General features: G+C 33.0%; 1 protein-coding gene across 4 annotated transcripts in view; it reads right to left on the minus strand.

Moving 5' to 3' along the window:
* The window catches only part of COL11A1 (collagen type XI alpha 1 chain), a 491,382-nt gene that overhangs the window by 466,237 nt on the left and 10,861 nt on the right, over nt 1–14,284 (minus strand). For all 4 annotated transcript variants that reach the window (XM_074370060.1, XM_074370058.1, XM_074370057.1 and 1 more), the window contains one exon: nt 10,717–10,833. The gene's annotated coding sequence lies outside the window, so the exon portion shown is untranslated. The remainder of the gene's footprint in view (nt 1–10,716; nt 10,834–14,284) is intronic.

A 14,284-nucleotide genomic window follows, 5' to 3' on the forward strand; every position in this document is an offset into this window, starting at 1 on the left:
TTTTACAATGTTGTGTTAATTTCTGGCATACAGCATAGTGATTCAGATATATATATATATATATAGTTTTCATATTCTTTTTCACTATAGGCTATTACAAGATTTTGACTATAGTTTCCTGTGCTATGTAGTTGGACCTTGTTGTTTATCTATTTTATATATAGTAGTAGTTAGTATCTGCAAATCCCAAACTCTCAATTTATCCATCTCCCTCCTCTTTCTCCACTGATAAAATAAATTTGTTTTCTGTCTGTGAGTCTGTTTCTGTTTTGTAAGTGCATTTGCATAATTTTTTTTAGATTTCACATATAAGTGATATCATATATTTGTTTTTCTCTGTCTGACTTACTTAGTATGCTAATCTCTATGTCCACCCATGTTGCTGCAAATGGCATTATTTCATTATTTTTTATGGCTGAGTAATATTCCATTGTATACATATACAACATCTTGAATTAACAGCATTAGAAATGAAATGGGGACATAACTGCACATACTCCTGTTAAAATTATACTAAATATAAAACAATAAATTTCATGTCAATAACTTTAAAAATAGATGGGATAGACAAAATTTCAAGAAAAGTAGACTGAATCTGACACCAAAAAAAAAAAAAAAAAGTCGAAAACAGAAAATTTCCTATGAGTATTAAAGAAATTGGATCTTGGTAAATCTTCCAATAAAGAAAACTTCAAGCTCAGAAAATTAGGCCAGCAAATTATGTCAAATATTCAAGAAGCAAATAATTACAATCTTCTACAAATTCTATTCTAGCTATACAGAAAAGTGTAAGCACTCACATTTTCCTTTATGAAACTGACAAAACTTTGATAAGAAAACATAATATGGACAGTACAAGAAATAGTTGAATGGTTCACAGCATTCATAAACATGCATTCCAAAATTCTAAGTAAAATATATCCAAACTTAATCCTGCATTGTATTTGAAAAAATAAAACATTGTGATCAAGTTAAGTTTATTCCAGAAGCACAAAGTAGTTTTAACACTAGGACTAAGTTGTTTGGACAAACTCTCACACTAAAGCCAACTTTTTCAGCTAGAAAAAAAAATTTACAGAAAATATGATAGACTAGCATCAAGTATCTAACAAGATAATAAAGATTACTTACTGTTATAAGATTATTTATTATTATTTGAAGTGATACAATATTAACTTGAAATATTCTGTGATAAAATTAAGGATGCATACTGTAATCTCTAGAGTAAGCAATAAAAAATTAGAAAGGGCTATAATTATAAAGTTATGAGAGAAATTAAAGTGAAATTTTGAAAAAGTAGCTAACAGTTGAGTTGGGTTCAAAGGTGGGGATAGTGAAACAGAACTTGAAGAACTACAGTGTATACTCGGCTCTGTTCTAAGTTACAGAGCTGAGTAAAAAGCAAATGCATTGGATAACGTACTGTCACTCTTCAATATATTGCATTATCAGTTTGTTTGTGAAATATTTATTTTAGTTCTCTTTTCTTCTGAAATTGATTGTAGTGACATACCATAAATGGGATTAGGACTAATACGTAGTATTTGTTTGCCAAACACTAGAGAGACTATGGTGCCAAGATGTTTGTCAAGAGCCAGGAATATATCTGTGTTAATGATTGTGAGCTGTAGGGCATACAATGCCAAAAATTTATTAGAAGAAAAAAGATCACTTGATGAAACCCTGAAAAAAAAGGTTCCCAGACTTAAACCCTGAAAAAAAAGGTTCCCAGACTTAAACACTTAAGGAATAGTGCCTGAAAACTACGATGAATCTTTATTTGCAGTAATTAGCAATAATTGAATATGTACGTGCCTCTTCTCTAGACACTATTCTAAATCTTCACTAATAAATTACCATGCCTCCTACAGTCCCCTGCATTTTGTAGTTTTTAAAGTCAATTTACCTATTTCTACAGTGAGATACACCATAAATATTTTCCTGGTGTCCCATACATCCTAGCAGTAGCCTTACTTTTTGAAAAAGGAAGTAAAGAAAGTGAAGTGAATCAGAGAACAGTAGAGTTAACAACTGTATTTGAGCCTCTGTACTAGATATTTTATACTAATCACTCTTTCAAGTCTCAAACTGGTCTATAAAATAGACATTAGTCAATGCTTACTAAGAGAAACTGAGAAAAGTTAAACAATTTGCTCAAAGTCATCCAACTAATAACAGAATGAAGATTAAAATCCAGATCTGTGTCATTGTGTGATCTTCTGTTAAAATACATGATTTTCTAATAATCTTAAAGCATGAGCAATTTTTAGAGCCAAAACAAATAACTAGGTTCTATCAATTAGGTTTATGATAACATAATTCTTGGAAAAAAGTACATTAAGTACATTTCAACAATAATCTCTATACCTTTATAATCTGTTCTTGTGATTTTTCAGGTGTCCTTTTAAACTTTCTTGGTATTCTTATCTTTAGGAAAAAGAGCATTTAACCATAGCAAACTTTAGAGTACTCATATCTAATTCCAAAAGAAGGGAATATAACAATGACTTTAAATTTGAATTTGCTAACATCAGTGAGAAAAAAAAAAGGCCCACTGAACACCAATTTAAAGAGTAGGGTTAATGTTGTTATAGAAGAACTCATTAAAGCAAATGCTGATCCTTAATCCTAATTGTTCAATTGAATAGGACAACTGGAAAAGAGCCATCCTACTCAGTATTCTGGTAAAAATGAATATAGGCAGCAGAGAAATAAAAAAAGTAGTTGATTGATTTTTCTGTGATCATAGGTTATTTCTTTCAGGGCAGATAATCCCCTTCTGGCCAATCATAATATAATATAAGGAGATTGTATAATAATAGCTAACATTTAGATAATGCTAATCGTCAGACACTGCTCTAAATGTTTCATATATATTAACTTTTTTAATCCTTCAAGCATCCTAATGAGGAAGATACTATTATTAGTATTTTCATCACCATTTTATAGAAGAGACAATTGAGACAAAGAGGTTGAATCATTTTTCTAAAGTCATACAGACTTTTGGGGCAGAGTGGAAATTTTAGCCCAACCAATCCGTCTTCTGTGTCTATGCTTTAATCACTGTGTAATACAACCTCCTAGTACAGGCCAGTGGTAAAGAGCAGACTCTAGGGCCAGATTGCCTGAATTCAAATCCCAGCTCCACTGCATACTAAGTATGTGACTTTGAGCCTAGTTTCTCCCCGCTTCAGTTTCCTCATTTGTGTACTAAAATGATGTCTTGTACAGATCTTTGTCAGGATTATGTGAGGTAGCCCACAAGGAGCACTCAGCCTAGTGCTCAATAACTGGAGGTATTCAATCACTGTCAGCCATGATTATGATAATGAAGTCACTCTTCCTTTCCCTCTGTATTGGACAAATAGCGTGAGAAAGATTCAATGAGGCCTAGCCTAATACTTTTGTAATACCAGATGGAAAAAGGGATCAACCAATATACGGGTATTTTAATATTTAAACATTATGTATCCTTAAACTTTGGCGTAAGACTTTTTAAAGTGCTTAAAAGACTGTATTATTACATCATGGAAATCAGAATAAATTATGATATTTATCTAATTTAAGATGCTATTGATTAGAAGATGTCCCACTATCTTTTATGATACAGTGTTAGCAAATATTCCGAATTATATGGCGATAAATGCTACTTGACTTCTAATTTTTATTGAAAACATTATTTTATGTTTATTTAGACAGATTTTTAACATATATCACAGGAATAAAATGTTAGTAAAATAGTCCTGTTCAAAAATCACAAGAAGTTTTTAAACAAGTTGATGTTTCAATACTTTAACAATATCTTGGGCAACGCATGAGTTTGGTTGTTCTAGCCTCTCTCTTCTTTACAATTTGTTTTATCTATTTCAACTGACTTGGTAATCTGTCCTGCTCAGTTGCACTGTTTAATGTATAGTAATACATGTAGTTCTAACAATACATATAACTCAATAAGGTGGGTAAAATATAAATAGCTGTGCCAAGTTTTCATATGTGCAGGCATTAACTAATTGACAACAACTGACATTCAGTCGACAGCACTTGTTAGGTGCATCCTAATTTTAGATATGTTAGTATTTGAAAAAAAAATGAATCCTCATTTGGATGAAATGTGGTAATGTACTACACTGCTCATCCAATCACATAAACATATCTGTCACACTCTCACTGCCACCAGCTGTACTATCCATAGCTTTCTCATCCTCCCTTTCCTTGCTTACCCAACAAGAACATTTTTAACTTCCTCCAAACTTCATAGTTTGAGATAGCAAGCCCCCCCCCAGCACAAGGCTACCAAGAGAAACAATGTCTAAAAACTAGTCTGCAAAACCAACCTACAATTCTTTTTATCAATTTAGTTAATTATCCTACATTTTGAAGGACTGTAATGTACTACCAGATTGTACCCAGCTCTGCCTACATCTGTGAAGCACGTTAGACTTACAGCAGAGGTACAAGAATATTTTGCAAATTTCAAGAGTGTGATTTCATCATCAGTCCTTTGTTTTTTCCTATCAAAGCTGCTGAAAAGACTTAAGCAAAGTTTAGGTTTAGAATTCAGCTGGACCTTTGCCTCTCTAGTGTAAGAGGAATTAACTAAACTTTTTTGGAGAGTGACCATTAAGATCTTGACATTTACCCTTTTAAAATCTGTACCTTTATATTTTTTGTTCCAATTTTTAAAGTTCTACGTTAATACTGTTTGTTCTTTGAATAAGGCACAAAGAGCGAGCCAAATATCAATATTTTTTAAAGGAGTTAAACAACTTACAGATAATAGAGGCTAGAGATTACAGAACAAAAAGATCATTCTGATTAAGACAAATCTCAGATTGAAATCTTTAATCATCTTTCTTAATAAACTAAGTCATTCTCTGTTTTTAAAAAATTAAAGGGGAATATTCTCCTTTGGTCTATAATTTGGTCTATAATTTCATTTTTAGTACTTTTTTTTAATGATGCTTTATTTTTATCTCTGGTACAATCTCTTCTGTATATTTTACACATCAGAGATTCACCGGTAAGTGCTCAGTAAATGTCCATTATTATTATTTTCAATTCTTTTCTCACATACAAATTCTTGCCCGTTAACTCAGAATAACCTAAGTCTTATTAAAAACATTTTAAAGAAAGTGTTAGGTAGTTAGATAAGTGGGGGCACTGGGCAGATAGGTAGAGGAGAGGGAAGATAGTCCAAAAGATGACATTATGCCCACCTCCAGCATAAAGGGACTTTACTTCTTCTAAATGAGTGCCAGCAAGAAACCAGTTAGGACTCGACAGTCACAACTGCGCTGTAGCAGAAAGGACTGAACCTGACACTACCCAATGTTCATTGCATTGTAATTAACATTGAGGTTTAGGCCCCAGCCCCAGCCATGGGTTTTTCTGTACATTATTTTGAGAAGGACATGTGCAAAAGGCCATACATGACTAAGCATTCCAGGGAAAAGAGCAGTCAGTCAGTCAATCAAGAGACCACCTTTAAATGAGGATATAAGAAAAAGGGGAGACAAAAACTGCCACTTTTTCTCCCTTAGATTAGCTCGCCTCCCATTCTTGGAGGTGTACTTTTCCTTTTTAAAATAAATCTTTTAAACTCTTTTTACTATACAATGCCTTCCATCTCCCGTCTGTAAATCTTATCTTTCAGGTAAGACAAGAACAGGGGTCTTTACCTTCTGGGGTAACAAAAGGAGTATTTATCCTGTTTCTTTATGCTTCCCCTGAATAGGGTCTAGTAGTGTTGATTTATAGTGGTTAATATAAAAGATCTAGGTGATCTAAACACAAATTTAGCTTTGTTTGAAATTTCTGTACTTCCATTGAACATATTATTGTCCATCTAAATGATTAATTACTATAAATGTAAGAAACTTATCTCATATTGCTATTACATATACATTTATGACAAAGTAGAAGAAACATAAATTAATCTTTGATAGATAATATATTGTATTTTTAACAAGTACAAATAGAAATATTATTTCTTTTTCCACTCTCTGACATTTTATAAGAAGTTGGGGGAACAGTGCCTAAACTAGTTTAAATGGGTTAGATGAGATAGTTAAAAAGAACTCATTAGAAAGTTTTCCTATTAAATTGAGTTTGCAGTTGATAGCAGAGTATCAAAAAGCTCAATTTAATTAAATGCTTATCTTGTTAAATATTACTGTCCTAGAAACTAGTGATTAAACAATTCTTCTAGGCAATAGTTCAATATAAAAATTAGTATAACTGCCTATACCTCATATTTTATCCTACTAAAAAGTACAGCATTAAGTTTTCACATTGTACTCTGTAACCACAAACCATTAACTGTCTCAGCATGCTACTAAATGGTGTATTCTAATTGAATGTGGCTCTGATTAGCTCTTAAATGAGCTTATCTTAAATAAACTGAATGGTATCCAAGAGTGTTTGTTTGGTAAACATAATATTTGAGGGATCTTATTAAATATAAGAAAACATACATGGCAGTTACTAAATGAAGAAACAGAACTGAATTTTAAACAAGTATAGTAGACATGTCTATCATTTCCTTTATTAGATACTAATTTTCTAGAATCTACCGTGACCACAGACGCTTGAAAGGCAGACTTCTGTGACCTTCTCACGCTCCTCCTCACGTCCAACCATGGATAATCATCTAGCCCAAAGCTACAGACAATCAAGAGAATTACTGATAAGAAGAGATGCTGAGCAGTCACAGTTTAGAGTTGTGCTGGTGGTTGCAGTGGGCATTATATGAGTAAGAATGTAGTAATAGATAAAGAGAAACGGAGTAACTCAGCAACAGGCAGAAAGGTAGGGCAGATTTTAGAGTCCATAGGGCTTTTGAAAATAACAGAGTGGTATCAGTTTCTGACATCCCAAATCCAGATTCCATAAAGCCTAGCATTAATCATTTTAATTCTTTGAAATCCTGAGACATCTGCAGCTTTATAACAAACAACTTTTTAGTTGACCTAGTTTAAGTTGGTTTCTGTACCTTGAAACCAAAATAATTTGACAGCATAAATGAAATAAAATACAGCAGAACATCTTAATATACTTTCTTTCTTATGAAAAATGGAAGAGGAATATCTGCCAGAAAAGTACAAGTTTCAACTGTGTCCCTGTGAATACAAAATTCAATTGTGAGTTTACATGTTTTCTTTCATATGACCAGTTGAAGCTTCACATAAAAGCAGAAGAATGAGTCAGAGACTGGCAGAAGGGGAAGTCCAGGAGATTTTAAGCACGAGAAGGATTCAAAACACTGATACTGGTTCTGACATACAGAAGAAAATAATCCCCCTAGGAGTTAAGGTCAATCCCAGCTGACAGGAAATGAGGACTGCAACCATAAGGAATTAGATTCCCCCAACAGCCTGAATGAGCTTGGAAGTGGATACTCCTCAGAGTCTTCTCATAAGAATTCAGCCAGCCAACACATTGATTTTGTTCCTTGTGAAATCCAGAGCAGAGAAACCAGCTGAGCCAAATCAGATTTATGACCTATAGATCTATGAGCTAATAAATTTGTGTGTTTTAAGCCACTAAATCTATAGTAATTTATTTTAGTAGTAACAGAAAGCTAATAACACTAACTCAGACCATCTTTCCCCAGTTGAGCATTCAGATGACTACAACCACATAAGAATCACAGCTGACTCTAGCCCAATTACTGATCCACAGAAGCTTTTGATGTTTTAAGTCACCAAATTTTCAGATGGTCTGTTAAGCAGCAAATAACCGATACAGAATTAAGTACTGAGAATTGGAGTCTGCTGTATTAAAAATCTAAAGCGAAGGGCCCTGGCTTGGAGACTAAGTGAAGGGTGGAGCCTTGAAAAGTAGAGAGCAAATTGTTAGTGAAGGCTGCAAATAAGGTGATGAATCTGTGATAGGAAGCTAGAAGTAGAAACCATGTGCCTAGATAATATACTTCAGTAAGAGTGTCAATAGTGAGAGGAGCATAGTCAGATGCTTGGGAAACAGACACATTTAAGGGGTTCAGAGAGAAAGAGGCTACCAGTAAAGGAGACTGACAAGTACTGTTTGAGGAAGTAGGCAGAGGAGCAGGGAAGAGTGATTCAAGCAAATCAGTAAAGAAGAAAGGGCCAGAAAGTTGTTTGTGTGTGTGTATCAAAGAATTTCTGTAAGTATATACAGTGAAATGATAATGGTGATCATCCTTGAATAGTAGGATTACTGTTGATTTTTTTCTCCTTTCTATTAGTATTCTCTAATTTTCCTATTACAAATATATGTAAGCCAATGTTTTTTTTTCCACTCTAACATTAATAAAGACATCTTCCTGTACAAAGAGTGTTCAGAAACACTAAAATGCAACAGAGAAACAAATAAAAAGAAAAAAGAAATTCACTTGATCTGGCATTCAATAGATTGTTCACAATTAAAAAAAAACCATTTCATTTGAATTTGGAAGATGAATGGAGGTTGAGGAATGAATGGGAGTATCCACTTCACAGAGCTGTCCTATGTACTAAACAAGAAAAAGTGGGTAAAGAGCTTGACCTTATTATTACTATTATTTTACTATCATCATTTCTTGTTTTCCTTGATGTATTATAAAAGCATCCCTTCTCCCACAAAAAAGGAAAACTTAGAACAGTATTTTATTGAATAAAAAAATGAGAGAAAGGTATTTATTTACTTGAGCAGTGCCTTATCCAAACACCTCACTCAAAAATTATTGCTAGGTCCCAGATATCTTTATACAATTAAGCCTCAGTAATTTGAATTCCCACTTCATACAAACACTGGTTAACACAAGGTATTTGCTTGTTCCCTTAGTACCTTGAATTAACATTTTGAACACTTTTAATTTTTTGGGTTCTGTAAAAGGAACTTTTTAAGGTATTTTTGGCAGGTGCTTTGGCTAGCTTCACTGAATCTATTCATTAGTACAAGGGGGCATTTTCCACTGGTTGCAGACCAAACCTAAGGTAAAGATTACTGTGTAAACATTCCTGTTTACTTGTCATGGTAAATCATTTGATTTATGGATGAACAAGTTCACTATACACAATAGTTTTGTTTTATAATTTAAAATATAATATATAGGGGCCAAGACAGATGGTTGGTAACAAGAACAATATAACACTGTGAGGTTTTAAATAAAGTGACTGATAATATAATTTGTATAGTTATATTGCAATCATCATCATCATCACAATTATCACTTTACCTTTATGTGGAGCAGAAGTTTCTCCTAGAAAATGGAAATGAATGTACTTCATATCTAGTAACTATTTTGGTTATGCCTTGTAATAGCCAGAGTTCTCCAAGATAGAAGCAATAGGATGTGTACATATAAGAGATTTTTAAGAAATTGGCTTACCTGATTTTAGAGGTTGACAAGTTCACAACCTACAGGATGGACGGAGAGCCAGGAGACCCCGGGAAGAGGCAATGCTGCAGTTCAAGTCGAAGGTCTTCTGCTGCAGAATGCCCTCCTACTCAGGGGAGGTCTATTTTATTCTATTCAGGACTTCAACTGATTGGATGAGGCCCATCCACATTATGAAGGGTAAACTGCTTTACTCAAAGTTCAACAATTTAAATAATAATCTCATCTAAAAAACCCTCACAGAAACATCTAAAATAATGTTTGATCACATATTTGGGCACCACAGACCAGACAAATTGACACATGAAATTAATCATTAACCAGCATTATTATGGTGTTATAACTCTGTCAATAAGAATTTGCTTTATGTCATAGATTCATTTTGATTGATTTCAAAAATTTGTTAGCACTGGAAAATTTCTCTGTTGGTATAAAATAAACTGTGAGGGTTACTTGTTTACTAGTCACATGAAAAAAAATCTCCTCAGAGATAAGTATCAACTATTGCCACAATTGTACTTGACAGAAACCAGTCCACAACTGAGTTATAAAACAACAATCATTTTATTCTTGTTCACACATCTGAGTGCTGGTTGGTGGTAGGCTGATTCAAACTCAGTTTGGCTCAAGGTTATAGGTTAGGTCCAAGTCTACTCTATATATCTTTCTTGGATCAGTGGGACTACTGGGCCACCTGGGACATATTCTTCACATGATAATAACAGAAGCTCAGGAGGGTGAACTCAATTGCTGCATTATTTTTTTAGGCCTTCACTTGTGTCTGCTAACAGTTCACAGGCTTTGCTAGTCAAAGTTGAAGCCCAAAATTAAGGGCTGATGAAGTGCCTCCTGCTCACCTTGAAACATGGCAAGGGTGTGGATATACATTACTACTATAAGGAAGTAAAAACTGGGACCACTAAGTCAATCTAGCATAAGATGTTTTTGTACCATTCCAAAGTGAAAGCAATTTTACTTTGCATACGAGACTTATTTCTGTAATTTAATTTATTTATTAAATACTTACTTGGATATTATTATGCATGAGGCACAGATTTTTAAAAAAAAATAGGATATATCTCCTGCTTTATAGAAAATTAGTTTGGTGAAAGATTACAACAAAATAAAAAGCAATTATAGTATAATGTAGTAAGTTCAGTGACAGAGAGAGGACAATACACAAATATGAGGAAAGGCATCTATTTCAGCCTAGTGAAAAGGAAAGAATATTGGGAAGATTTCCTGGAAGAGATGTCTTAAAAAGCCTCGTGGGAAAAAAAAGGGAATTAATCTCTATCAGTTATCTTTTGATACATTAAAACTGCCAAAAAAAAACCTCTCAGAGGAATTTTACTCACATGACTTTGGGTTTGCTGGGTGATTCTGCTTCACATGTTCTTCATTCTCCTCGAGGAGCCAGTAGCTAGGCAGGGTATATTCTCCTCATGGTGATGGCAAAGAGCTGGAGGGACAGCCTGAGGGCATAAACACATAGTGTTCCCTCTTCTAAAATCTCCTGAGTTAGAGCAAGTCACATAATCTAGCTGAACATCAAGGGATAGGGAAGGAAGTGCACTCCTTTTTCTGTGTGTGGGTAGAAATCGAGGCTGCAGGGCAAATGATTACAGGGAGGGGGTAAGAACTGAAGCAAATAATTCAATCTACCACACATGTTAAAAAAAAAACACCAAAAACCTAATTTCTTAAAAATACTGATCTATCTATACTTGTCTGTCTATCTATCTATCATATAACATATGAAAAAATATATGTAAGATACATAAATACATTAAAATATATATTTAGTCCATATCGTGATAGGCACTGTGGTATATGTTTGAACATTAATAAATATGTATTATTACTCTACACCACACTAATTTCTACAGCATTGGGAATGCTCACTGATTCCATGGTCCATAATGATAACAATGATGATATTTATTTAGTATTTAGTTATAATTTTTATGCCATTTTTCTATACTTTCACAGAACTAATTTATAAGACAAATATATAGATACATCAATTAAAATCTTAAATTCTCAGGACCAAATTTGGTAGTTTTTTTTTTTTAATTTTGTTAAACATAACATAGAACTCAATTTTGTAGACTGGTTTTATTAAATTGAAATACAATGACAATTAACAGCTAACATTCACTGAGCTCTTACCCGCAGTTTATATACATTAATTCATTAAATCCTTACAGAAATTCTTGAGCTTTATATCACAATCTTACAGATGAGGTTCAGAGAAGTGAAGTAATTCCTTATGATCACAAAGCTAATAATAATTTTTCTTTACCCACATATGCCTATCTGTAGCTTCATATCTTAAACATTAATCTATTTTTCTTCAATTATCAAATATTTCAGGCAACCATAATCCAGATTTTCCTACCAAATTATTTTACTCATTTATTTATTAGATGTTAATTGAGCAGTTACAATGTGGAAGAAATTACTATAGGAATTGGGGATGAAGACATTAAAAGGATGATATGGCCCATTACACTCATGAATCTTTTAGTCTGAAAAGTTTAATAAACATGCACTGACTGATTGAATGGCTAAGTAATTGCAGTGGGCCTGCCCATATGTCCCCTTCAAATTTTGGTTTCTCTACTATTTGTTTGCAAACCACAAAATGGAGATTTTTAGAGTTGTTCATAAACTAAAGATATGTATCTGAATAAAGAACTAAAGAAATCACCTATAAATAAACTAAATCAACCAGTTAGAATTCTTTTGGTTGTGACAGGAAATGCAACAAAACTGGATGACACAAAAATGGAGGGATACTGGCTAACATTAAAAAAAAAAAAAAAGGTAATGGTAGATCTATCATCCGGTCAGAAACAAAACTGTACCAGGATCAATTTTCGGGATCTACTCGCTTCGGAGGCCCTGATCACAGGCCATGCCCCTCTAATTGCTATCTCCAGGCCACTCATAATCACATCATTGAGTTCAGTGTTGAAGAGAGGACCTGCCCTGGCATTCACAGCAAATGTCCTGAAGTGTACTTTAACAGGACCAGTACCTCTGCTCACCCCTGAAATAAACTCAGTGGCTAGATCATGATTGCTTCAAGCCAAAGAGTTTGCCCTGAAGTAGAGAGGGGTAAGGCAATTCAAACCTCATAGCTGAGATATGGCAGAGTGGGAAGCAAGTTTCCCCATGTGAGAGTTAAGAGACTTCTTGTAAATATTTCTTGAGGGGTGGCTAAGCTTTATTTCACATATAATAGGTTTCCAGTTCGTTTCATTTGAGGTATTACTGAATAATTCGACTGACCACAATCATTCATTTAGCAAATGTTGACTAAATGCCAGACTTCTATTAGTTAGGTACACTGTAAAAATTATCCAGAAGAGGGTAAGACATTGTTTTTGATTTTAAAAAATAGATATTTTCTCTCACTTAATAAACTAATAAACATCTAGCTAAAACTATCTAAAGTATCTATCTAAAAATAAGTCAAATTTTTTAAAACTTGATAAGATAGAAGCAGAAGAAACCTTTAAGCTAGACTTTCCTCTTTTCTGGAAGTGGAGAACAATTACTTTACCACACCTTTTGATTATAAAAAGGTAAAGCAAAGATCCTACTCTGGAATGAACAGTTTAAAAAGAGGAGCCACATTAACATTTATTGTTTCCTTTATGAAAAGAGATCTTTGCTAAATTTGGATAAAGACAATGCTCTGAAAACTATTTCATGAAGATGTGATATCTTTGTGTCTGCCTATCCTTATTCGAACAGTTACTCATAAGGGATAGATCAAGTCAAGACACTACATAAAGGCAAGAAGGAAACAATGATCTCAAGCACATGAAGAGACTCTGTAGGGGCAGGACCAAGAGTCCTGCAGTCCAACCTGGATAGTTCAGCTGTAACTTCCTCACTTGGTATTATTCTACACTGGGAAATTTACCAATGTAGAATGATCATTGTTAGAGAATGTTTTAGTTTGAGAATGAGGCAGTAGGTTCATGAGTGTTCATATTATTATTATTAGGCTCTATAACATTGATGTTACATATATTTTTATATCCATCTAATACTATATTTCAAGATAAAGTTATAGTTGCTTTTAAAGAAAGAGATCAACTAAAACTTCATCTTGAAATATGGTATTAAGGTCTGTATTAACTTGGAAAAAATGTTAACAAATAATTTATTTAATTAATTTAATTAATTTACTTAATTTATTTAATCCTTTCACTTTAAGCCATTCCAATCAAATAGAGAATTAAGCAATAGATAATTACCTTTCTTATCAAGCAGAGAGAAGAAAGCAAAAAAAATCTCTAGCATTTGAAGGAAAATTAACAAAGTTTCTTTCTTTTGGCCAATAACATGTCACAACAGGCCACAAAAGGAAAAAGATTATTAAGAAATAAATTATTTTTCTAAATCTACTTTATTCAGTAGTCAATTTTTAAAAAAATAAAATAATTATACTTTCTAAATATTATTATAATTAAAACTATTACTACTCTTTTAAAATATTATTATTCATTTTTACATGCCCACATTTTGAATTTGTTTTGGTAAATTAAATTTATATGCATATGTATACATTTAATCAATTTAATTAATTGATATTTATAAAATTAATTTCCAGAATCCAAAATTTTGATCATTTAGAAGTTGATTATCTAATTTGTACGCTCATCAACATTTTTTTTTCTTTCTCTTCTATCAGATGATTACTGATAATTTTGCTAAACAAAGGTTAAGTTAGACAGGCACAGTAGCATTGAACCTAACTTGCTCTTTTCCCAAGATGGTACACTGAGATTTAGAAGGACTCAAAAATGGTATTGGCAAAACTGGACCACTACATACAAAAGAATCAAACTGGACTACCTTCTCACACCATATACAAAAATAAGTTCAAAACAGATTAAAGACTTAAAT

Source organism: Camelus bactrianus, chromosome 9, assembly GCF_048773025.1.
Source record: "Camelus bactrianus isolate YW-2024 breed Bactrian camel chromosome 9, ASM4877302v1, whole genome shotgun sequence".
Taxonomy (NCBI): domain Eukaryota; kingdom Metazoa; phylum Chordata; class Mammalia; order Artiodactyla; family Camelidae; genus Camelus; species Camelus bactrianus.